Source organism: Natrix helvetica (assembly GCF_964273705.1).
Source record: "Natrix helvetica genome assembly, chromosome: 3".
Classification (NCBI taxonomy): Eukaryota; Metazoa; Chordata; class Lepidosauria; order Squamata; family Natricidae; genus Natrix; species Natrix helvetica.
The window spans coordinates 162,409,120-162,436,119 of record NC_138549.1 but is presented as its reverse complement, the minus strand read 5'-3'; the positions used below and the strand labels follow the sequence as shown (position 1 = coordinate 162,436,119).

The 27,000-nt window shown below is 42.2% G+C and overlaps 1 protein-coding gene across 1 annotated transcript in view; it reads left to right on the top strand.

Moving 5' to 3' along the window:
• The window catches only part of APCDD1L (APC down-regulated 1 like), a 67,113-nt gene that overhangs the window by 22,670 nt on the left and 17,443 nt on the right, over nt 1-27,000 (top strand). The window lies entirely within an intron of this gene.

Below are 27,000 nucleotides of genomic sequence, written 5' to 3'. Positions count from 1 at the left end.
GGTGCTTGGAAGCCGTACGGGTCTCAATGGATGGCAACCGACTCAAACTCAACCCCTCCAAGACGGAGTGGCTGTGGCTTCCGGCCCCCCGGTTCAACCAGTTGCTTCCATCTCTGGCCATCGGGGGCGTGCAACTGACCCCCATGGAGCGGGCGCGCAATTTGGGCGTCCTCCTGGATGCCCGGCTGTCCATGGACGACCATGTAACAGCTGTGGCAAGGGGGGCGTTCCACCAGGTCCGCCTGGTGCGCCAATTGCGCCCCCTATTGGACCGGGATGCCTTACGCACAGTCACTCATGCGCTGGTGACGTCTCGCCTAGACTACTGCAATGCTCTCTACATGGGGCTTCCCTTAAGATGCACTCGGAGACTGCAGTTGGTCCAGAATGCGGCCGCGCGGGTGATTATGGGGAGTACCAGATACTCCCATGTAACACCTCTCCTGCGCGAGCTGCACTGGCTTCCTGTGGTCTATTGGGTGCGTTTCAAGGTTTTGATTACGATCTTTAAAGCGCTCCATGGCACAGGACCTAGTTACCTGTGGGATCGCATCCTGCCCCATACATCCCTGCGACCAATCTGCTCGCACAGAGAGGGACTTCTCCAGGTGCCGTCCACTAAACAGTGTCGGGGGGCGACACCTAGGAGCAGAGCCTTCTCTGTGATGGGCCCAGCCCTGTGGAATGACCTCCCCCTTGACATCAGGATTACCTCCGATCTCCGCTCCTTCCGTGTAAAGCTCAAGACCCACCTTTTCCAATTAGCTGGCCTGGCTCAACCATAGTTTTATCCCATTGCTCCTGACAATCTTTTTAAATTTGTAATTTTAACTGAGGGTATTTTAATTGTTAATTTTAATTCTATTATTACTATTGTATGTTTTTAACGAGTGTTACCTCCTCTGGGTACGTGTATGTGTTTGTATGTATGTGTATATGTATTGTATGTATATGTATATATGTATGGGTTTTTACTGTACGCCGCCCCGAGTCCTTTTGGAGAGGGAGCGGCTAACAAATTAAATTTATTCTATTATTCTAACATAGTTTCAATTTGAATTCATTGTTTAGAAGAGTCTTCATAATAAATGGAATCATATGCCATAACTATGTTGCCTTATAATATATTTACAAATTGGGCATATTTCTGAGGTCTATATAGAATCCTTTTATTTATTTATTGCATTTTTTTTTCATGAAAGCAGAAGCTTTCTATTTCTTTTTCTTTCTTTTTTTGCAATGTCTTAAAGCTTCTTCTGGATTTATCACTGGGATACATTGCAATAAAAAGTTAAGCTACACAAGAATTTTTATCTTTACTGCTGCAACTTGCTGTAATATACTGAAATGTTTTGAAGCCCAATTTTCCATTTCCTTATTTAATTTCTTTCATATTGGTATAAAGTTATGTGTAAAGATTTTACTAATATTTTAGTAGCAATACCTAAATATCTTCCTCTACGTCGGAAGTGGTAAAGAAGAAGTAAAGAACAAGAAAAGGAAGACCTAAATATTTTAAAGATTTATATACAATTGGAATCCCTAAAATTATAGACATGTCCTTTTGAATTTTGAAGGGAAGTATCCTGTTTCCCTGAAAATAAGATGTCTCTGGATAATAAGCCCAATTGGACTTTTGAACGCTTGTGCTAAAATACGCCCTCTCCAAAAATATTGCAACACAAGCTGCAGCCATGAGGTGAACACACTCGCCGCCTCCTGCACCTCAAACATAATAAGACCTCCCCGAAAATAAGGCCAAGTGCTTACTTAGGGAGTCAAAAGAAAATAAGACCCTGTCGTCTTTTCAGGGAAACACAGTATGACAAAAATATCAGTTATGATGTCTGAAAATGAGTTGATAGTTAATTCTGCAAATTTCTCTAACTCCTCAATATAGCTAATGGAAGAAACTTTCGAGAAAATTAAAATCGTATCATTTTCCTCACACAAACCTGATTATTGGATGTAACTGTTATTGTCGACATCTCTATGGATGGGTTGAAAAGATAAAGGACAATTCTGCTACTGCTTAAAATCCTAAAGGGATTTGAGTCATGTCTGTTAAATTGTATCTGGGTTTTAGTTGGTCCACAAATATGTTGAAGCATCTTACAAAAACCAGCCCCAAATTTAAATTTAATTAATATTTGCTTTAATAACAGCATTTCCTGAAAATCAAAAGCTTTAAATATATTTAAAGAAGAAATGGCTAGGGAAAAATTATTAATTTCACTAAATTATATCATATTTAATAATTTTCTGATAGGGATAGATCTATTTCAATTTGGAATAAATCCATATTGATACATATGAGTCATTTTATCTATAACCACTTATAGTCAATTAATTAACTGTTTAATATGCAGTTTAAAGAAGGGTGGCTCAGTGGCTAAGAAGGTGGCTCAGTGGCTAAGAAGGTGGCTCAGTGGCTAAGACGCTGAGCTTGTTGATTAGAAAGGTCGGCAGTTCGGTGGTTCGAATCCCTAACAGCGCGTAATGGAGTGAGCTCCCGTTATTTGTCCCAGCGTCTGCCAACCTAGCAGTTCAAAAGCATGTAAAAATGCAAGTAGAGAAATAGGAACCACCTTTGGTGAGAAGGTAACAGCGTTCAGTGTACCTTCAGTGTTTAGTCATGCCGGCCACATCACCATGCAGACATCTTTGGACACCGCTGGCTCTTCGGCTTTGAAATGGAGATGAGCACCGCCCCCTAGAGTCAGGAATGACTAGCACATATGTGCGAGGGTAATCTTTACCTTTACCTATGCAGTTTAAAGTCCAGGTTAAGGGTATGTACTTCACATGGCCAAGCCAGGAAGTTGATACCACAAGAACTCCAGGGACTGTATTGATGTAGGGCAATGTTTCTCAACCCCTAGCTGCTTTAAAATGGGTAAACTCTGAATATTAAAAATATATTAAGATTGCTGAAGTTGAGAAACACTGCTGTAGGGTATCATAACAGTATCTTGAAAGCTTGTAAAAAAATTTGTGTTGCCTCTTATAGCAAAGAGAATGAAGGCAGGGTTATTTTGAGTCTTTTTCTCTTGCTTCCGTCTTTCCAGGGATTATGCTGTGATTTGTATTCTTCCCTATTGTGTCTTGATGTTTCTGTTGATGCTTCTTGCATTCTTTTTCAACTTTATCTTTGCATTCCACTACACTGAGGCAAGATTTACTGATGGCATGGAGTTGTTCTTTAGGGAATAGCCAGCCACATGAACCACAATTGCTGAGTTTAAGTCAGTTAAGCCAAAACCACACATGTCGCAACAGAGAACTTGTTAGTTTTAAGTGGGAAGGCAACATATCATACACAGCTTGTTTAAGTAACTGCTGCCCAACACTCTCCCTTGTTGCCAGCCATCTTTGTAGAGGTAGTCTAGTGGACTCTTTGGTGCTGGCCCTGACTGATGAGATCATTAACCTCTGCAAGCTACTTTGAATCTCTCCGTGATGCAGACTGTCAGTACTTAATGCAATACAAGAGTTGGAAGGGACCTTGGAGGTCTTCTAGTCCAACCCCCTGCCTAGGCAGGAAACCCTATACCGTTTCAGACAAATGGCTATCCAACATCTTCTTAAAGACTTCCAGTGTTGGGGCATTCACAACTTCTGGAGGCAAGCTGTTCCACTGATTAATTGTTCTCACTGTCAGGAAATTTCTCCTCAGTTCTAAGTTGCTTCTCTCCTTGATTAGTTTCCACCCATTGCTTCTTGTCCTACCCTCAGGTGCCTTGGAGAATAGTTTGACTCCCTCTTCTTTGTGGCAACCCCTGAGATATTGGAAGACTGCTACTTGCACTGGATATTAGGACAGTGCCTTACCTGACAATCGGCCTGCGGTGGAATAGAATCTGGAGGGAGGGAGTGCATTGATGTCAGGCTCTGAGAACCAAGAAAGACATACTGAGGTTCTTCTAAGCCGTTTCCTTTTTTGGAAACTTATCGATACAAATCTTGCCAAACTCAAAGTCTACTTCTGTTATGGCAAACCTATGGTACGCGTGCCAGAGGTGGCACACAGAGTCCGCTCTGTGGGCATGCACACCATCACCAGCTACTCTTCTGGTTTCCGGTGCACGCATGTGTGCTGGCCAGCTGATCTTTGCACATGCCAGAGACCCTGAAACCCGAAGACAAACTGGCCGGTGCGCATGCGTGTACCAGCCACCTAATGTTCAGGTTTCTGGCGCCATGGCGTGCACGAAGATCATTTGCCCAGTGCGCACGCACGTGCCAGAAACCAGGAGACCAGGTGGCCAGCGTGCACATGCACCAGCCAACTGGTCTTTGAGTTTTCGCGGCTCCGGCGCGCACGCACATGCGCGTTCCGCTTTGGGGCACTTGGTGCCAAAAAGGTTCACCATCTCTGGTCTACTTACACCAGAGGTGGGTTTCTGTCGGTTCGCCCGAATTGGGCGAACCAGTAGTGGCGGTGGCAGGAGGCACGAGCAAACTGGTAGTAAACTAAATTGCAACTCACCACTGACTTATACCAATAGGGTTTCCTGCCTGAGCAGGGGATTGGACTTGAAGACTTCCAAGATCCCTTCCAACGCTTGTTATTCTATATCCCAGAAGAGGGAGTCAAACTATTATCCAAAGCACCTGAGGGTAGAACAAGAAGCAATGGGTGGAAACTAATCAAGGAGAGAAGCAACTTAGAACTAAGGAGAAAATTCCTGAAAGTGGGAACAATTAATCAGTGGAACGTAGATTTTTAAGAAGAGATTGGGCAACTGTTTGTCTGAAATGATATAGGCCAGTAATGGCTGAGCTTTTCGGCACTGAGTGCTGAAACTGGAGCGCAGGCGCCTGCGTGAGTGTGTGTTCGTGCCAGAGCGCCAGAACCTGAAAGAGAGCAGCTGGCCGGTGCGCATGTGCATGGCAGCCAGCTGCTCTTCTGGATTCTGTCACAGGCATGCGCACTGGCCAGCTGCTCCCTTCCGGGTTCTGGCATGAAGACCAGCTGGCTGGCACACATGTGCATGCCCGAACCCAGGAGAGCAGCTGCACGCATGCACACTGGACCAGCTGGCTGATGCGCATGCACACAACAGCATCCGGAAGAGCAGCTGGCGACGGCACACATGCCAGAGGTGCATACAGAGCCCTCTCTGTGGGCACACGCTCCATACCCTGAATAATAAGCCCAATGGGGCTTTTGAGCGCATGTGTTAAAATAAGCCCTCCCTGAAAATACTGCAACACAGCAGCAGCCATGCGGTGACTATGCTCACCACCTCCTGCACCTCAAAAATAATAAGACCTCCCTGAAAATAAACCCAAGCATTTATTGCAGGGGTCAAAAGAAAATAAGACCCTGTTTTATTTTCGTGGAAACACGGCTCACCATCACGGATATATAGGCTCTCTTGCTCAAGCAAGGTTGGACTAGAAGACCTCTAAGGTTGCTTCCAATTCTGTTTTTCCCTTAGATAAGAGAATATTATCTCTTATCTTATTATAGATATTAAGAATACCAATCTCCCATTGGAATTGGCCCAGTCAATGTGATCTACCTGGCGTTCAGATGGCTGATGCCTGAAGGCATGTTAATATTCTGGGAGGACACAAGAGTTAGAATTAACACAACCGTAGAGGCTCAGGCCTTTATGGAAAAAAATAAAGTACTCCTAGATAAATCTGATGATTCTACACCAGACCTACAGGACACGGGAGGGGCCGGAACTCTGCTGGCGGGGGGAGAAGGGGCAATACCAAGAAAACTCAGATCACAAAAATGAGCAAGAAAATCTGCTTGATATAAATTGATTGAAATTATTATTTGAATTTATATGCTGACAAGAATTATTATTTAGTATCAAACTGCATGTTTAAATGAATACTATGAGTACGGGGGGGGGCACCTTCTACATATTGTAACCGCCAAAATTTGTAACTCATTCCACTACCCCTTTCCTTTTCATTTTTAAAAAACCAATAAAATTTTGTTCAAAAAAAAAAAGTGATCTACCTGGGAGAAACAGTCACCGGTGTCCCACTTTAGGGAGGTGAGGGGCCCCCAGGCTCAGTGGCTATACCATTTCTTTGCAACAACATCTGGGTAGACATCTGGTTGGCTCCTTCCCTGAGTGCCTTCTGCAACTGCTCAAAATGAACTAGGTGGGCTCAACAAAAGGTCACTTGTTGAAATGGGCGGCTATAGAACTCAAATAAATGAAATTTAGTCCTTGATTTGTAGATTGTTTCATATGTATAAGTATCATTTCTATACATTGCTGAGAGTCCTTAAGGATTTGGCGGTCTGTGTTAACAACTACAATAACCTCTTTGAATTCTGAGATCCTAAGATGGATCTCAGGTGTTCCATGAATTATTATCTTATCTTGCTTGGATAGCTTAGGCTTCTTGTCCTTGAGTGTTTCCCCAAAGTTGTTCACAATGTTTAATTGTATGATGTCTAGCTAGACCATTCCTTTTATCAGTGGTTCGTAATTTGTCTTGAATAGGGTTATTACTCTTACACAAAAATTGATAGTCTTTTGTTTCACACAAGTATCTCAGCAGCAGCAGCAGCACTCCTTAACTTGACTTACAAACAAGCAATTATACCATTGCTCCTTACTCCCAGGATATGCCCAATTTAACATCTGTTTAAGAAGCACTGGCTTACAAACTAGCATCTTGTATAGTCTTTGCTAGGAAGAAAGTAAGATCAGTAGAAGGAATCACCTCATATCCATGCTAAGATCTCAGTTTCAATTTTGGGACAATTTAAGCAGGGATGAGAAAAACGTTTTGATTAAATTCTGGATAATTTGTTCCAAAAAATATAGACCCATGATGGTGAACCTATGGCACATGTGCCACAGGTGGCACACAGAGCCCTTTTTGTGGGCACGCGAGCCATCGCCCCAGTTCAGCTCCACTGTGCATCTGCATGCACTTCCCGCCAGCCACCTGATTTTGGGGTCTTGGCCGTGCATGCGCGGGAAGTGGGGTGAATGTGGGAGATGCATGTGCAAGCGTAGGGGGTGGGGGTAGCCTGCACATGTGGGGGGGGGGGTCGTGCATGTATGCATGGGGGCGAGGAGCACAGGGGGTCATGTGTTCATGCATGGGGGGGCAAGGGGAGCACGGGGGTGATGCACACATGCACAGGGGGTGGCCCGCATTGCATTATGGGTGTGGACGCGATGATCAAAAGGTTAGCCATCACTGGTATAAACAATACTAAGATACCTGGACTAAGATTTGATTTTTAAACGGTAGGTATCTATATATTCTACATAGCCTGGAATATCAAGTAATAGAAAATGATTTGTTTATAATTTGTGTAAGGGCAAGTAAACCTCAGGTTAATAAGGCTGCCTTTAGAAAGATCCATCCAAATTCCTACTCTTCAACAGGTGGTCCTTGACTTACAACCACTCCTTCAACGACTATTCGAAGTTCCAACAACACTGAAAACAATATTTTGACTGGTCCTTTCACTTACGGCTGTCATAGCATCCCTGTGGTCACATGATCAAACTTTGGGTGCTTTGCAACCAGCATAAATTTAAAGATGGCTGCAGCATCCTGGGATCACGGGATTGCCATTTGCAACCTTCCCCACAAGGAAAGTCAATGGAGGAAGTTGGATTCACTTAATGACCGCATGATTCATTTAACAAACACAGTGATTCACTTAAACAGCCATGACAAAAACTATAGTAAAATTGGACACAACTCACTTAACCATTGCCATGCTTACCAATGGAATTTCTGGTCTCTTTGTGATCATAAACTGAGGATTACCTGTATTTCTAGGGAAATACTGAACACTCTGAAATTGGGTGACTTTGATAAACCCTACTTATCAGTAGAGAGTTCTTACTTTTGATGTGTGATATAGGTGCTACGATAGGGATGATATGATAGCAATGTCCCAACATCTAAGCGGCTGCCACAAAGAAGGGGTGGGTGATGTCAAATTATTCTCCAAAGCATCTGAAGGCAGGACAAGAATCAATGAAACTAATCAAGGAAAGAACCAACCTAGAATTAAGGAGAAATTTCCAGACAGAACAATTTAACCAGTGGAACTGCTTGCCTTCAAAAGTTGTAGGTGCTCCATCACTGGGGGCTTTTAAGAAGAGACTGGGTAGCCACTGGTCTCAAATGGTCTATAGTTTCCTGCTTGAGCAGAGGGTTGAACTAGAAGACCTCACAAGTCCCCTTCCAATTCCGTCATTCTGTTCTGTTCTGTCTGATTTTAGCATTACCTGATAGGCCTGGACAATCACCTGTCTATCTTAGAAGGTAAGAAGGATCAGTGGCCTGATGACAGACTAGGCAGCTTTCTACATGCTCATGTAGTTATGTTAGTGGGGAATGCTGATGTGGTTTTCAGAACACTTTCCCCTTAATGTAAACATATTTTTCAATTACTGAACAACATCCTCATTCCATCAAAAACAGGCCACCTGGAAAAATCAGTGCAAAATCTAAATGAGAGGCTACATTTGGGATGAGGAAGTCCTAAACTTTGGTATAATTTCAGGGCGCACCGCTTGTGTGATTAGATTACATTCAAGGCAGGTTGAGGTTTAATTGAAATGTCTGTCGGTGACGTTTTGAGGGAGCTGGAATGCATCAAGAATGGCCACGGCTGGCAGGCAAAACCGTAGGCTGAAATTTCAGACTATCTAGAAACCTCACCCTAATAAACAGTTTGCCCCAGAACTTGCCTCTTGAAACAAATTCAGTTCTGTGTTTTGATTGAATAAGCGTTTTTCCTTGTAGCCCGTTGTTGAGTCAAAGTGAAACATGTCCCCTCTCTCATTTATTTTGGTTTATGTCACTGGTGCTGTGGCATGTATCACTTTAATAGCTTTCTAAACCTAGCATTTTCCTTGGTGACCTTTAATGTGCATAGCACACATTCTGAATGGAAAAACTCTTTTGCGGTTCCCTTGCTGGGGTAACAGTAAGCATGAGAAAGCCCTAAAAGAGATTTGAAGAGGTCTTAAAAGAGCATGCAAACTCTTACAATAGCAGAGTTGGAAGGGACCTTGGAGGTTTTCTAGTCGAACCCTCTGCCTAGGCAGGAAACCCTATGCCATTTCAGACAAATGGCTATCCAACATCTTCTTAAAGACTTCCAGTATTGGAGAATTCACAACCTCTGGAGGCAAGCTATTCCACTGATTAATTGTTCTAACTGTCAGGAAATTTCTCCTCAGTTCTAAGTTGCTTCTCTCCTTGATTAGTTTCCACCCATTGCTTCTTGTTCTACCCTCAGGTGCCTTGGAGAATAGCTTGATTCCCTCTTCTTTGTGGCAACCCCTGAGATATTGGAACACTGCTATCATGTCTCCCCTAGTCCCTCTTTTCATTAAACTAGACATACCCAGTTCCTGCAACCGTTCCTCATATGTTTTAGTCTCCAGTCCCCTGATTATTTTTGTTGCTCTTCTCTGCACTCTTTCTAGAGTCTCCACATCTTTTCTACATCGTGGTGATCAAAACTGAATGCTGTATTCCAAGTGTGGCCTTACCAAGGCCTTATAAAGTGGTATTAGCACTTCACGTGATCTTGATTCTATCCCTCTGTTGATGCAGCCTAGAACTGTGTTGGCTTTTTTGGCAGCTGCTGCACACTGCTGGCTCATATTTAAATGGTTGTCCACTAGGACTCCAAGATCCCTTTCACAGTTACTACTATTGAGCAATGTGCCACCTATACTGTACCTGTGCATTTCATTTTTCTTGCCTAAATGTAGAACCTTATTCTCTTGAAGAAACAGAATTTATTTATTTATTTATTTATTTATTTCTTGGATTTCTAAACCGCCCCCTCTCCCAAAAAGGGACTCGGGGCGGTGTACAGTCAAATGCAGATAAAAATACAATAATATAAAACAGTTAAATACATTTGGATGGAGGAGATAAGGCTGTACAAGAAATAAATATACTATAAAAACCCTAAAAACATCCCCAATTAAAATACCCAAACCCAATTAAGATATATCCCCGGGAGGTAAAACTAAGAGAGTGCCAGGCCAGCTGATTGAAATAGGTGAGTCTTTAATTTTTGACGGAAGGAACGGAGGTCGGTGGTAGTTCGAATATCAGGGGGGAGGTCATTCCAGAGGGTTGGGCCCATCACAGAGAAGGACCTACTCCTAGGTGTCATTGCCTAGCGGACGGCACCAGAAGGAGTCCCCCCCTGTGTGAGCGGATAGGTCGCAGGGACGTGTGTGGTAGGATGCGATCCTGCAGATAACTAGGTCCTATGCCATGGAGCGCTTTAAAGATGGTAATCAATACCTTGAAACGCACCTGAAAGGCCACAGGTAGCCAGTGCAGCTCGCGCAGGAGAGGTGTTACGTGGGAGTAACGTGTACTCCCCATGATAACCCGCGCGGCTGCGTTCTGAACTAACTGCAGTCTCCGGATGCGTCCCAAGGGAAGCCCCATGTAGAGGGCATTGCAGTAGTCCAGGCGAGACGTCACCAGCGCATGAGTGACCGTGCGCAGGGCACTCCGGTCCAGTAGGGGGCGCAATTGGCGCACCAGGCGAACCTGGTGGAACGCCCCCCTTGCCACGGCTGCCACATGGTCCTCCATTGACAGCCGGGCATCGAGGAGGACGCCCAAGAAGCTCATAAAAGAAAAAGATCTCTTGCTGCATTGCCGATGTTGGAATGCCAGCCAGCTGGTCTTTGGGTCTCTGCTGCATATGCATGCATGTCCACCCATGTGCACATGTCCATGCACGTGCACATTTGCATGTCTGCGCATGTCTGTGCATATGTGCATGCATGTCCATGCATTTGCATGCACACACCTTTCCATTTTGGCATGCGCACATGCACAGTTTGGGCACTCGGTGTTTAAAAGTTTCGCCATCCCTGTAATGTAGTCCAACTCCCTGCTCAAGCAGGAGACCCATTACCATTCCAGACAAGTGGCTATCCATCTCTTCTTAAAAGCTTCCAGTGATGGAACACCCACAACCAACCTTTCCACTGGTTAATGGTGGAGGGTCCTGTGAATGCCATCCATTCCAGACACTTCACCATCAGCATACATCTTAGCATTTGCAACCATCGCCGTGTCCTTGATTCATTGGTCACCGTTTGTATGCTTCCCAGAAAGCTTGTGAGAAGCAGAATTAATGGATAACATGCAAATAAAATCATAAATCGAAAGTCACGTGATTTTCCCCTTTAGCGACAGTTGCAGGTCCCAGTTGCGGTTACTAAGTGAGGACTTTAATGAGGTTCAAACAACACACAATTCTGAATCAATTTTAAGCCACAGCGTGTCATGTGAAGTAATCCGAATAAGAATTTCAAATTTAAGAAGCGAAAGCTTTCAGATTTTATTAAACGTATGTGCGCATGTGGAGATAATCACTTCCATTCTCCTTTAGAACATGGGAACTAAAACTAGCTAAAAATTAATATCCTTAAATTTCACTCTTCTTTATTAAAACTCATTCTCCTTCGTTTGCCCTCATGATGTAGTGATTAAAGAGACCCAAAATGTACCTCACTGTGTAACTTGGAATCGGTAATTGTTTTTCAACCCAATATGTCTCCCAGGATTGTTACTACAGGAAGAAAAACTGAAGGAGGGAAAATGTACATGGATTTGAGCGCCTGGAAGAAAGGCAGGATAGACAGGAAATCTAACAAACAGATATGGGCCTCACATTGTTAAATTAGCTAAGCTTTAGTTGATCAAAATCTGGAATAATGAAAAACTGATGTAATCTCCATCCATTTGCTTGTTTTTTTTTTCCATTTTGAATTTGTTGAGAACATCGTTTGCAATTTTATTGAGACTGGACTTAAAAATGTTTAAGGTAACTGAAGGAGAAATTTCCGGACAGAACAAATAATCAGTGGAATAGCTTGCTTCCAGAAGTTGTGAATGCTCCAACCTGGGAGGTTTTTAAGGTTGGACAACCATTTGTCTGAAATGGTATAGGGCCGGGATGGCGAACCAATGGCACTCGTGCCACAGGTGGCATGCAGAGCCATTTGTCAGGGCACGCAAGGCATTGCCCTGTCAGCTGGCCAGCACGTGCATGCCGAGTTCAGCCTTTTTTAAGGCAAATTTTCTCCCTCCCCAGGCTCCAGAGGCTTTATAGGAGCCTGGGGAGGGCGAAAACAGCCCTCCCACCCACCCACCGGAGGCCCTCTGGTCACTTCTGGTTTGTTCGTAGGACTGTTTTTAGTCCTCTGGAGCCTTCAGGAAAGGCTCCTGAAGGTCCCTGAAGGCTCTGGAGGACTAAAAATGCCCTACGAGCAAACTGAAAGTGCCTTCCAGTTTGTTCATAGGGTCGTTTTTTGTCCTCTGGAGCCTTCAGGGAAGCCTCCGGAAGGCCCCTGAAGGCTCCGGTGGGTTTAAATCGGCCCTACGAGCAAACCGGAAGTCTGTTCCCGAACTTCCGGTTTGCCCATAGGGGCGGTTTTTTGTACTCCAGAGGCTTCAGGGAAGCTCGTGAAGCCTCCTGAGGGCCTCCGGGGGGCGGGGACACAACTGTTTTCGCCCTCCCCAGACTCCTATAAAGACTCTGGAACCTGGGGAGGGCAAAAAAGCATGCAAAAAATGGAGGGTCGTGCCTGTCATGCGCGCATGTGTGCTGGGGTCTTGCACATTGCGTTATGGGCGTGGCACGCCCTTGACTGCCCCCCCTGCACTCCCCCCGCTTATGGCACGTGAGCCAAAAAAGGTTCGCCATCGCTGGTATAGGGTTTCTTGCCTGAACGGGATTGGACTAAAAGACCTTCAAAGTCCCTTCCAACTCTGTTTTCGGTTATTCAATTCTGTTATAGGTCCCATCTAGTATTCTTTGATCTGTTTAAGCATATCATAGTCCCAATGTTTTGTGGGATTTGGGGTTTTGTATTCAACAAAAGTGGTGAAAAACAGTTCTCCACTTATACTGTATTGCTGCAATTATCTATGTCAGGGGTGTCTAAACTTGGGAACTTTAAGACTTGTGGACTTCAACTCCCAGAATTCCCCAGCCAGCATGGCTGGCTGGGGAATTCTGGGAGTTGAAGTCCACAAGTCTTAAAGTTCCCCAGTTTGGACACCCCTGATCTATGTTATTTATTTATTAGATTTTTATCCCACCTTTATTACTTTATAGGTAACTCAGGTGACAAACATACATAATACTTCTTCATTTGCCTATTCTCCCCACAGCAACAACCCTGTGAATTGGGCTGAGCTGAGAGAGAGAGAGGGACTGGCCCAAAGTCGCCCAGCTGGCATTTGTGCCTAAGTTTGAACTAGAACTCCCAACTTCCTGATGACTGGCTTAAAATCACTCAGCCGGTGTCAAAGGGAACAGAGCGGCCCTCATCAATGACCTTCCACAAACTAAAAACCGAGACAGAGGTTCTCTCTGTCGTCACTTTCATCTAAAGCAGTGTTTCTTAAAGTTTTTTCTCTTAGGATCCTTTCCCATTTTTAAAAATGATGGAGGATCCCTACAAGAGCTTTAGTTCATAGGGGTTGTATTTATCATATTAACAATTAAAATGGACACCTGCGGTACTGCTACTGTGTCTTATGATTGTTTGATTGGATTTTAATATTGCATTATTTTTTCAACATATAGTACCTTGGTGATTGATTTTGACCTTCTCTGAGACAGTCTTGGAGTACCCTGTGGGGTCCTAGGAGCCATGGTGGCGCAGTGGTTAGAATGCAGTATTGCAGGCTAACCTTGCCCACAGTCTGGAGTTCGATCCTGACAGGGCTCAAGTTTGATTCAGCCTTCCATCTTTCCGAGGTCAGTAAAATGAGGACCCAGATTGTTGGGGGGAAATTTGCTGACTCTGTAAACCGCTTAGAAAGTGCTGTAAAGCACTATGAAGCGGTATATAAGTCGAAGTGCTATTGCTGTGGCTAAACACTGCTCTAATATAACCCAACAAAAATGCTTGCAAATCTTTGGAGGCCCAATCGGGATCAACGCCCCTACTAGCAAAATTGGGACAGCCTTCCCTGCATCCACCCTTTTAAAACATATTTAGCCTCTCCCTAGGACTGTGTTGGGAGTAGCATAAAACAAACTAGAAAGAAAAATTAAGCAGTTCTTGGAATAACCTAGTTTTTATGAGGTTCCTCTAGGGTCATGTTTTTTCAATTTAGTAAATTTAAGATGTGTGTACCTCAACTCTCAGAATACCTCACAATTCTGGGAGTTGAAGTCCACATATCTTGAAGTTGTCAACGTTGAGAAACACAGTTCTAGGTTTTCATCTCTATGCTGATAGTGGGAAGATAAGCTTAACCTTTGGTGTTAACTCACCACGGAAATTAGCTTAATCCAAACAATCCTGGGGCTATTTGGGGCTAAAACAAATTTGCTCTAACCCCACCATGAGTGGATTTAGCAGTTTGCATGACAAGCTCCTTTCCAGCTAAGAATGTCCCATGAACAGCATGGGGGCTCATTTTCTGACTCATACTCCCAAATCAGATTCTCTTGCAATTTTTCTCTGAGATTTGGCAGAGGGAGCATGTATGATATTCCTTTTGTTATTCAGAGATCATCTTGCCTTTTGTAATTCTATCCTTCTGGAACAGTTTCTTTCTGCCCTATTAAAAAAAAAACCCACCATTATTTCAGGATTGTAGCCTTTGAATATTTATCAGTTTCCATCTTGCAGTTCATATTGCGTTCTTTTCAGCTTAGCTAATATCAGAAACATTCCCTGCCATCTAACCAATCTTTTTGCAATCCACCTTACTTTTTCCACTGTTAGTTTTCTGTCAGACGAAACGTCTCATTTACATTTACTTTTACTATTCTGTGGTAGCTGCTCCTTTTACTTTAATTATTTACACACAGGGAACGGTTTTTTTGGAAATCCTGATTAATAGTTGCACTCTTCAAAATGCTGCAGAGAAAGAAGAAGAAAAGTGGGCATACATCCTTATAATCAAAAGACCACAAGCACCACTAATAAAGACTTGCAGCCCTGCATGTGCCAGGATGACATATTTAATTCCAGAATAAGCAGTGAAGTCTCCCTTTGATGCTATCTTTTCTGCCAGGGAATGGAAGTCTGGGAACATCATTTAGTGGAAAGGTTAGTTAACCACTTTGGTTTCAGCTGCCACATTGGAAATCATGTCTGGCGACTTGGCCTCCCGTCAGTTGGCAACGCCGAAGTATGTTTGGACTTCAGCTCCTGGTTCTTGCTTCCTATTGGCAATTTCCCAGGTCTACAGATTCAAAAGGCATCATAGTCTGATTTCACCAGGGTCCATGAGTCCGAGGGGCAATAAATGCGATTCCCCCGTGTTTTCTAGGAAGAGGATCATGGCAAGGAGAGCCCAGCTTCATTGGCCCCAACTGCAGCAGCTAGAAGAAGCTAGCTTTGCCCTCTCTAATAGAAGATAATACTTGTAGCTCTGGGTTAAACTGTGGGGTCCTTCGTGCTCTCTGAGCTTGGTTTTCTTGCAGATGTTTCATTACCTAACTAGGTAACATTATCAGTGCTAGAAGAGAGTGGGGTTTGCTTTCTATTTATGTACAAGGAGCTTACCTTGTGAGGGTTGTGACAGTGTTCTTGATGGTTCCTTTATTAGACTATTACTGTTTGATTGTTCGTCTGAGATGGTAGTTCATTGACTGGGGTATTGTTTAATGCCTGATTGTTGATCTGACAAATTTGGAGTTAATCTCTGGGTAATGATTGCTGTCCAGGAGATTGGGGTCCTTCAGCTTTTGGACTGTCTCTTTTGAATAGTATGTAGATGTTGTGCTTGTTGGTGGATAATTTGTCTGAGTGCCAGGCTTCCAGGAGTCTAGCATTTTTGCCCTTGTCCTAGGATGCTCACAGCTTTCCAGTTGAAGCTGTGTAAAGTCTGTCCATGTGTTGCGCAAGTAAGGAGTTTTCATCATCTCTTGTGACTGCTAGTTCGTGTTCATGAAGGCATTTTGCTAGCCTGCTGCCTGTTTATTCTACATAATGGTTATTACAGCCTTTATTGCCCTCTTGGTGTAGATGAAACCCATAATTGTTATAGACAGCTTTGTTTTTAATCTATCTGCCAGAGATGTAGAACAATTAGTTGCTGGTAAAAGAACAAGGTGAGCCGAAGAAGTACATCCTAGGCCCGTAACGGCGAACCTATGGCACGCATGCCACAGGTGACACGCGGAGTCATTTGTTAGGGTACCAAGGCGTTGCCCTGTCAGCTCCAGCGCACATTGGCCAGCTTACTTCAGCCTTCATTTTCAGCTCTTTTTTGCTCTTCAGAAGCTTCCCTGAAGTCTCCGGAGGGCGAAAAAGAACCCAACCCAACGTGCAAACTGGAAGTTCGGAAACAGGTCCATCATGCGCCAAAAGCGGCGGGAGGTCAGGGGCCGCATGCGCATGTGTGAGTGTTAGATGCATGCACGTGGGGGTTGCATGCATATAACTATGGGTGTGGGCACGCCCATGCACGACCCCCCCCCAACGCTCTCCCCCCGCTTTTGGCACGCAATGGGAAAAAGATTAGCCATCACTTTCTGTAAAGGCGGTATAGAAACAGCGATATTTTGCTCTATTCCCCCCCCCCCCTTTGAAGAATTTCTCCCCATTCATTGTGAATTTTTTTTTTTTTATGGTAAACCTAAGAGTCTGATCTGTCTGACTAGCTCTTAAATAGTACAAGTAACTTTGGGAAACAGCTTTTGGGGGAGGAATGGGATTAAAGTTCAGGAAGTAAACAAATGGTCTGAATTTCTACCTGGCCTTTGGTCTGTGGACTATCAATATCTCTGATTGAAGAGCTATTTTTACATAACATAGGATTGCAATGGAATGTGGGAATGACCTTGGGAGATCGGAGGAAGTGCTATAGACCAGGCATCTTTCATGCAAAAGGTATCTCAGTAAAAGTAAAGGAAGGGAGAAATATCTTCAGACTTTTGCAAGGTTCTGTTAATGTACCTTATTAGAGCTAGTAATACTATTCTTTGTTTCATTCCTTTTGTTCTGACTTAGGCTTCCCAAGAGCATGAAGCAAACTTTGTCCTGACAAAAACCCCTTTTATTAATTTGCTGTGAATTATTCTCATTCATATCCAGCAAAGTCTTCCAAGGGAGGATTTACAGTCAGAGACCTTATCTAGCTTGGAGAGCTGCCAGGTCGATAGCTGCAAAAGTTGGCAAGGAGTCTCGGAGAGTCACGAACCAATTAAGAGAACTAATTGTCTCCTGCAAACTCCACTCCCCTTTCACGTCTCTTTTATTTCCTCTGGGAGGGGCCGTTCATCGTCCACCTGTGGCCTTACTCCCAACTCGACCACTGTTTTTTAGCTGTTCCCTTTTTCTGCCAACTCTGCGCATGCGCACACTGGGAACAGACTTCAGCTGTTTGTTTGCCTCACTGATGTTTGAAGGCAGCTGATAACTGTCAGACGGCCTGGCCCCCTCTCTGCCTCTGATACAGAGCCCTCATCAGACTCCGGGACTGGCCCATGTTCCTCACCAACCTCTTCACTGTCTGAATCTGCTGCCAGCTGTGCTGGCCGCTAGCAGGCCCCAACTAGTAGTAAAATTCCTTTGCCTTTTGTGCATGCCAAAAGGTCATGTCTCTCTGCAGCAACATGATTACTCTTCAGTTAATGTTATAATATATAAGGAAAGAACAATCACCCAATATGTTCAGATATACTTATGAGAAGGACATAGAGTTCCATGCCTTCACCCATGGGCTGCTAGTGTTGCGTGAGAACATCACTTCTCATGTTTGGTTGAAGGCAGGTGCAATCTTCTCTAATCTTGTCATTTTTATCATGTTGGAAGACACTCAGTGTCTCTTGATGGTGACAGAGGTGTCATATACATTTAATAAATTATAAATAAAACTCAGAATGGAGAGAAACATCTGCCACTACCTAGGATTGAACTCTCAACCCTCCAAGTGGGAGACAAGAGTCTTCATCACTGCACCACCACCCTGCTCATGGTCCTCTTCCTTAAATTAATCCTTAGGGCACCCAATTAACACTTATCTTGATGGTATGTTCTTAAATAGTGTAAGAGATGACTAGATGGAGCCCGAAGGTGGAGTCAAATTATCATCAGTTTGGAGTCACTTCACTCCCATAAGAGACCTAACTTCAGACTTCCGTGAATTCTATTGGCTCTTATATAACATCAATTTTCCTTGAACTTCAGTAGATCAGGTTTTTGTATATAGGCAGAATGTAAGAAACTTGAAGTGAATGTTTTATATTAGTGTCAAAGGGTTCTTAAATAGCTTAATTCTTCATTTGAAATCCAATTTCATAAACTGAGGTTTTGCTCCATGCTTTTTCTAAAGCAATACATTTTATTGAAACCTTATGGACTAGAGTCCTGGTCTCCCTGTGCTCTATTTGTTTCTGTTCTGAGCACTTAGAAATGCTATAGTTAGAGATAGAACTGAATGTTGGTTCCAACAAGGTGAGTAAGTAAGAGTTGAGGTTTAGTTTTATCACTCAAAGAACTATAACTTTGGAGGCATTGTTAGGAAGTGGTCTTATTCCAGCTGTTTTTATTTCTCATTACTCTCCAATTTACTGTTCCGGTTAATTTTGAAATTATCCTGATAAAAGTTCTGTGTGATTCATTTTCAACGTTATTTTGAAGATGCCCTCATGTGGTGGAAAAAGGAAGTCTGTGTAAGTTTCTAGTTATATCCGCAATAGAAGAGTGCTTCTTTTTCTCTTAGAATCCCTTCCTGCTTTTAAAAATTGTGGGAGACCTCAAAGGAACTTTTGTTTGTATGGTTTAAATTTATCAACATACATTAAAAATGTTAGATGGGATTTTATTATTTTTCATCACATAATTTGATTTTGGCTAAGATGCTGAGCTTGTCGATCAGAAAGGTGGCTCGAATCCCTAGCGCTGTGTAACAGAGTGAGTTCCCGTTACTTGTCCCAGCTTCTGCCAACCTAGCAGTTCGAAAGAAGGTAAAAATGCCTGTAGAAAAACAGGGACCACCTTTGGTGGGAAGGTAACAGCGTTGCGTGCACCTTTAGTCATGCCGACCACATGACCACAGAGACATCTTCAGACAACGCTGGCTCTTCGGTTTTGAAACGGAGATGAGCAGCGCCCCCTAGAGTCAGGAACGACTAGCACATGTGTGTGAGGGAAACCTTTACCTTTACTTTACCTTAAAAGGGTCTTGGACAGCCCTAAGGTTCCTAGGATGTAATGGGCCAACTCATAACGGGCCAACTCGCTGCAAGACAATTCAACAATTCAATTTAATTATTTAAAATAATTAAAAAATTACTTTAATTTCTGTCATTCACATTTCATTTTGTCCCTCCTTTTGCATCCTGTTTTTTAATGATTGTATTCCACCATTTCTTTGATATTAGTATAATTCTTGGCCCTTGGCAAGCTGCCTCACAGCGAGTTGGCATCCACTACAGAATAAAAAAGGGTTGGGAATCAATATACAATACAATACAATACAATACAATAGTAGAGTTGGAAGGTCTTCTAGTCCAACCCCCTGCCTAGGCAGGAAACCCTATACCGTTTCAGACAAATGGCTATCCAACATCTTCTTAAAGACTTCCAGTGTTGGGGCATTCACAACTTCTGGAGGCAAGCTGTTCCACTGATTAATTGTTCTGTCAGGAAATTTCTCCTCAGTTCTAAGTTGCTTCTCTCCTTGATTAGTTTCCACCCATTGCTTCTTGTACTACCCTCAGGTGCCTTGGAGAATAGTTTGACTCCCTCTTCTTTGTGGCAACCCCTGAGGTATTGGAACACTGCTATCATGTCTCCCCTAGTCCTTCTTTCTCTTAAACTAAACATACCCAGTTCCTGCAACCGTTCTTCATATGTTTTAGTCCCCAGTTTTAGTCTCCAGAAAGAGAAATCTTAACATTTATGTTGGCAGAGGAGCTGCAGCTTAGAAATGTCTACGGCTTCAGCAGCTGTTATTTTGATAGCATCTATTCAATTTGGGGAAGGAAAATAGGAGAGAAAGTGATAATGAAACCTCCTGGCATGCTTTTGCAGCATTATGCAAGTAATCCTCGACTTGCGACCACTGTTAAGCCCAAAATGTCTGCTGCGAAGTGAGACCTTAAATGAGTTTTGCCCCACGTTACGACTTTTCTTGCCCCAGGTGTCAAATGAATTGCTGCAGTTGCTCAGTTAGTAACATGGATGTAAAGTGAATCTGATTTACTCATTGACTTTGCTGGTCAGAAGATTGCAAAAGGTGATCACGTGACCCTGGGACACTGTCTGAAACTGTCATACATATGAGTCAGTTGCCAAGCAACTAAATTTTGATCCCGTGAGTATGGGAACGCTGCAGTGGTTGTGTGAAAAACGGTTGTTTCAGCGCTGTTGTAACTATGAACAGTCACTGAATGAATGGCTGTAAGTGGAAGACTGTAAACCAGGGGTATCCAAACTTGGGAACTTTAAGACTTGTGGACTTCAACTCCCAGAATTCCCCAGCCAGCATGGGAGTTGAAGTCCACAAGTCTTAAAGTTCCCAAGTTTGGACACCCCTGCTGTAAACCAAGTTAAGGTTCTTATTTAAACAATTTTTATTTGTTTTTTTAAACAAGGACAAACAAACATAATTTGGTTACAGTATTTCCATGCATCTCTTCCATAGTCATCACCTGCTTTTCATATCAAATCACATATTTTAAACTCACCTATATTCATGTATATCACAATTATTATATCTCAAACATAATTTGACTATAATTGTTTTTACGTCCTTTTATATATAATATTCAAAATCTAGAATAGTATTATATGATAACATTCCATTAAATCATCCTAAAATCATCCAATCACAATACATCTTTATAACATATTCTAGATAAAGCTGTTAAACCTCCTCTCATAATCTCCATATATTGTTTATATAAAATTTCATATTATCAAACTAACATATCTATATGTATTGTTATCATTATTAATCATTATTTAACTATAGCTATTGTCGCTTCATTTTATACATACTACTAATAAACTAAATTTAGCTTAATTTTTATTATACATTTTCATTGCATCAACCTGTATCCCTCCAGCAATAGTACGGTCTTATATCTCTTGCCATTTGTAGCATTAATGTTCTAGTTACTTTCTTAATAAATCTTGTATAAACCTCCCTTGGCAACATGCTGTTCCTTTTGTATCTCACAAAAGCTTCAAACCCAACATCTGCTCTTTCCATCAGCTTATCTTTGGTTATCATTAGTGCTTCTATCAAGATTTCTCTCCTTATCTCCATCAAATTTTCTCTCTTTTCTTCTTCTGTGCTTTGAAGTCTGGGGTAGAGTTCCAATCCATCCATCTCCCCTTTCCATATTCCACTCTTGCCATTGCCAACCACGCTCACTTTGTTGTCAGAATCCACAGTTTTCTTATCTCTTTGCTCATTTTTTTCTTCCATCTTTTGAACTCTGTCCTCCACTTTCTTCATTTGGTAAACATTCTCAGTTTCTCCATCAGATTTTTCTGTTTTGTATTCCATATTCTCCAATCTTTTTTCAATTCTCTCTGTCACAACTAATAGATTTTGAATTTCAAACATATTCATTTGCAATGTTACAGTTTCTTTTTCCTGCTGGGCCATTCTTTCAATTTTGCAGATACTGCCACTATGGGGTTCAAGGCTATTTTAGTAAACTTCAAACAGGTTCATTTATCTTTCAAGTCAAAATGTTGTCTTCTCTCCATTAGCTAGTGATAGAACTTCCAAAAGGCACCTGCATATACAACTTGTGCACTTCCTACTATCACTGTCAGTAAACAAGCGAACCTTGAATCTCAAGTGATCAAAAAGAAAGAAGAAAAAACAATGTATCCAGCCTCTAAGTGGCAGTGTAACTGCTTTTCCTCCGGTTGTTACAACCCTCTTTATAATCCTTATTTTCTTCTTTATATTCCAAGCTTAAGAAAGAAAAAAAAAACCCTTAAATGGAGATCAAAAACAATCCAATAAATCAAATCCAGCATAATAAAAAAGAAGGAGAATTTTAATCCATAGGTATAAGCAAAAGTGAAAAAAGAAGAAGAAAGAATCCATTCAGTTTAAAAAAATAGGGAGCCCCTGCAAAAGTTCCATCCGTGAAAAAAAAAGAAATTAGAAACTGGATAACACACTAAGTTCAATGCAGATCAATCTCGCCACCTACAGTCTTTTGTCTTCGACCTTAATTTTTTTTCTTGGGTAGTTTCTTCCTCTAATAATAAAATTTTCTCACCAATTCGATACACTTTCTCTTTCCGCTTTCTTCCCGTTCCAGAGCTTTCCCAACTTCAGCAGCTTCATTAGCTGCGTTTCTGTCGCCGGAAAAAAAAGGCTATTCCTGGATCTTTCAGGGACTTTGCGGTGTCCCTGAGATCAGCAGGAGGTGCCCTTCTCAATCACCATCTCTGCGGGACGGTTTAGGTCCAAACGGACTGTCCAGCAGCAGGAATTCAACTGCGATCTTGGACCACCAAGATCGCACGTCGTGCCGTCGCGACATCAGCTCTCTTCTCCAACCAAGTTGAGGTTCTGAGTTGGTTTGAGCTTGGAGCTGAGGAGCAGAGCAGGTTGTGAACGCAGAGAGATTCGTTCCAACCTTCCCATTTCCAACATTCTTCTCCATCCATTTTTCCTACCGCTATGTGAAATCTAGGTCAGAAAATGAAGTTAGAGGGGAAAACATGATAAACATCATCTTTCTCCTATGGGGAGTCAGGCAGCCAGTCTGCAAGAGTTGATATTTAATTTAGCTCAGTGACTTTAAACTGTTGCCAGAGCACAACCTATTCTAAATCGAAGCCCTCCAGATATGACAGGAACACGTTTTCCAGAATTCCTAGGCAACGGAAAACAGGCTGGGAATCGCATTAAGAAAGCTTTCCACATTTTTCTTCTTAGATGATTTCCTTCTGTATTTGTTAACTTCTCTTTTTTCAATTACAATCCCTTCTTTTTTTAAATCTCTTCCTTGCTCCTCTTAACTTCCTTTGTGGAGTTACTTTGGCTTTCAACTCCCCCCTTTCTAATTTCCCCAGTCTTCTTTGTATAGTCCCTAAAGACTATTCCCACCAGAGGAGGGATTCACTTACCTTCCCTACCAGTTCGCAAATGTGAGCATGCTTGCCTTGTCTGTTCATGTGCACCGCCTTCTGCGCATGCGCAGTGTTCGTGCATTGTGTCGGGGTGGGCGGAGCCTCCCGCAGCCGCCACTATCAGTTCGCTCAAACCAGAGAGAACTGGCTGAATACCACTTCTGATTCCCACCACTCAGGGCCATCTCAAGTTTTACTCCCTAAAGTTTTAGATACTCCCTTTTTCTTTCCCAAAGAAATTGGACTGCATATATTCTCAGAGCTTTGTCCTAACAGTTGGAATGTTTATGAACACCAATAGGTTTGTTGTTACAGAGATGGCTAGTACATATTACTATGTAAAAATAAAATGTCGAGGTTTGTGTTATTGTCTAATTCCACCGTGTTATAAAGTGTCGGAAGTCAATGCTTTTCTTTCATTTTCTCCTTTTGCTCTATACTTTTTTCCTCTTCTCTTTTTCCTTCCCTATTTTCCCACTATTTTCATTTTTCTTTATATTTTATGATGAATTAATTTTTAAAAAATGGAACTGGGAATGTTTATGAACACCCTTTCCTACCTCCTCCCATCAATGCTGCTTATTTCGCTCTCAAGGTCCATTCCACAGGCATTAAAGCATCTTTTCTCTTTTCTCTTTCCCCTTATCTCTAATTCAGAAAAAAAAGGCTTAAAATGTGTTAGACTCCCTGACACTTTTTTTCAAAGCAGCTGGGATATAAAACAATGCTGGCTTGATGCATTTGCCAAGGAATCATAATTAGGATTCATTCAAAGTGCAATAGCAGATACCAGTTGAAATATGTCACTGTGCGTATAGTTGGGTCATAAGCCATCAATAGACAGCTAAAATACCCACATTGATTAAAACATTTACTGATGTAAAATAGTGGTTCATCAATTATTTCATTAATACATTAATGTATTATAGTTAATTTCATTAAGTATTTCATTAATACTTCATTTTCAGAGATTACTAAGATGATGTGGCTCTCCTCTACAATTCTTAAGAATTTGCGATCACATTAACGGCTAGTCTGAGCAGGATTTTTTTGAGTGTTATTATCCTGAAATATCTGCAGAGAACTTGATTGTAGGATCCTGTCTTAGATCTATAAGGTCTTCAGGAATGGGATCACACCCAGCACCCTTGAACAGCTGCTGGACAACTCACTTCTAGCGTGGCCCTGAAGCTCTTGTGCCACGCAATGAAGTAGTAGTAGTAGTATTTATTGTCATTACACCTTGTACAACAGAATTGTAGAATGGAAGACTGCAGAATTGGAAGAATAAAATTGTAGAATTGGAAGAATGAAAGTTGGCTGGCTCCCTGTTCTGTGTAATTGTGTAATTGTGCCTTTGGTCTGTCCCCCCCTACCATTATCTGCTGCCTGACTCAAGAATGCATTTTGTCCTGGAACAAATAACCAGAGAATTGAGAGAAGACAAAGATGACCAAATCTCTTCCTTGTTGCACTTTATTTGGTGATCAGTTCTCAAAAGATGTAGACTTCCTATTCTGATTTCCTTGAAGAGAGTTATTCTTACTGAGGTGCTGATAACAGGTAAAGTCAAATTGCTGGTCCATGGATCAGTTGATTGGTCAGTCAGTAGCTTGGGGAAAGAAAATAATACAATGGTAAAGCATGTCCATCTGCAACTTGGAACAACACTGTTTTGTTGAGGCCCATCATGCCTATTTGGCATTTGTAGCATAGCTTTTTTGGGAAGCAGACAAGAAGCCAAGATTCTCTATGCGCTTTCCTTTCAACTCTCCAGATGAAATGATTGATCCCATCGTTTCAGCCAATCTTGAGACCAGATATAGAAGCATGAAATCTCCGTTGATTTACTTTTATTTCAGCTGCATTGCAGTCGAAACTGCTCTAAAACTAAGGTGTTTTTTTCCCTGAGATGCTATGGCAACTTTCCTGAGGTAATTCTTGCCTCATCTCATCCTTTTGACTCTGAAACTCAAGCCTTCGAAAGGAAATGCTAATTTGAAAGCTTTGCAGCTCCCCTCAGTAGTTCACAAGAATTTTGTCGATTTCCTTCAGCACTCCATGAACTCGTGTAAAGTCCCAGGATATTTGCTTTCCTTGTTTTCAAGGATGGGTAGGGTGAGGTGAAAGACTTTTAATTTGCTGACCTGCAGGAACCCATTACAGGACAATGATTTCCATTCTTTGTCCATGCCACTTCACATCACTAAGATAGGAAGACGATCACAGATTACCTTCCAGAATCAGGTGGTCCTTGATTTATGACCATTTGTTTAGCACCCATTTGAAATCACAGCAGCGCTGGAAAAAGTGACTTTTCCCCTCGCACTTATGACTGTTGCAGCATCCCCATGGTAAGATTATTAAAATTGGGGTACTTGGCAATAGGTATGTATATACGACTGTTGCAATATTCCGGGTTCATGCGATTGCCACTTGTGACTTTCCTAGCAAAATCCGACAAGCAAACTCAGTGAGAGAAGCTGGATTCACTTAATAGCTGCAGTTAACAACTGGCAAAAAAGGCTGTAAAATCAGTCCAACAACCGCCTTGCTTAGCAACAGAAATTCTGGTCCCAATTGTGGTTATAAGTCAAAGACTACTTATATTTCTGAAGATTGTGGAGATTGAAAATGGCGGCAGGATAAAAATCACTCATATGCACTTCTGGCCTTGAAATCTGTATTTCTCCTCTAGTTTTGCAACTTTTAAAATCTGGGCGCCCTCTTTGGTGTTAATTTTATCTCCTAGACCAGGGGTGTCCAACTTTGGCAAGTTTAAGACTTGTGGACTTGAACTCCACAACATGCTGGCTGGTGAATTCCAGGAGTTGAAGTCCACAAGTCTTAAACTTTGCCAAGGTTGGGCACCCGTGGTTTAGACATTGTTTCTCATTATTTCCTACACTATTGAGGAAGGAATGGTTAACCCCCTTTTCAGTTTCAGAGTCCCTTAGTTTGTTATTCTTTTTCTTTGAACCATTTGTCACTTGCTGGTGGAGAATAGTCTATTTGCCTTAGATGTTCGGAGAACAATTCTTACTCTCCAGAAAGGGGACTGTTAATTCCAAATCTTGATTCCATATGTGTCGTGGTTTGTGCTTCCAGCATTTTTAGAAACATATCAATGCTTGGTAGGGGCCATGTATAAATTACCACAATTGATGACAACAATTGCAGGTGATCAAATAAAGATTACAGAGTACTTGGGAGCTGTTACACAAACTATTGAGCAGAACACAATAACGTAGTTGCCTCTTTTAAACTTACTTTAGCTTCTTTTAGCTCTATTTTTATTTGAGATGTGTATTTGTCTTGCTTGAATTTCCAGCTAAAAGCTGGGAGATTAGAGGATAGATGGTGCTGAAACGCTATTCACATAATTATCCATAACGATTTTGGAATTTGAACTCCTTTATGTTTGCTTTTTTCGGGAACTGTTAATTATAATCAGTGATGCTCTTTTCCTTTCCGCTAACTCTAATTCATTTTGGGAAAACGCATCCCAGTTTTCATGAGCTTCCGTGGTGATCTTTGCACTGCATCTTTTGAGATGTAAAAGAGACTCCAAAGATCAAAATATTTACTTGGGTGAATTTCATGAGCCTTGGTACAAAGTATTGTGGATGTGTTATATTTCCTGCGGAAAGCTCAGTTGTATAGTTTGGGTGGGGTGGGGGGCTGTGTTAGATTTCATAGACCTCCTAGAAGGCCAAGAGATGCTATTGTCCAGAAATGCCTTTATTCAGCTGCACCTGGTGAATTGGATGCTATTAACATTTGAGAAAAAGAAAACATCTGGTTACATTGATTTGTCCTTAATCGTTTTTCATCCTAATTATAGGAACACACACATGACTCTATACAGGGCATATTGATAAATGTACCGAAACTCCAATTCCAGTCAAATGTG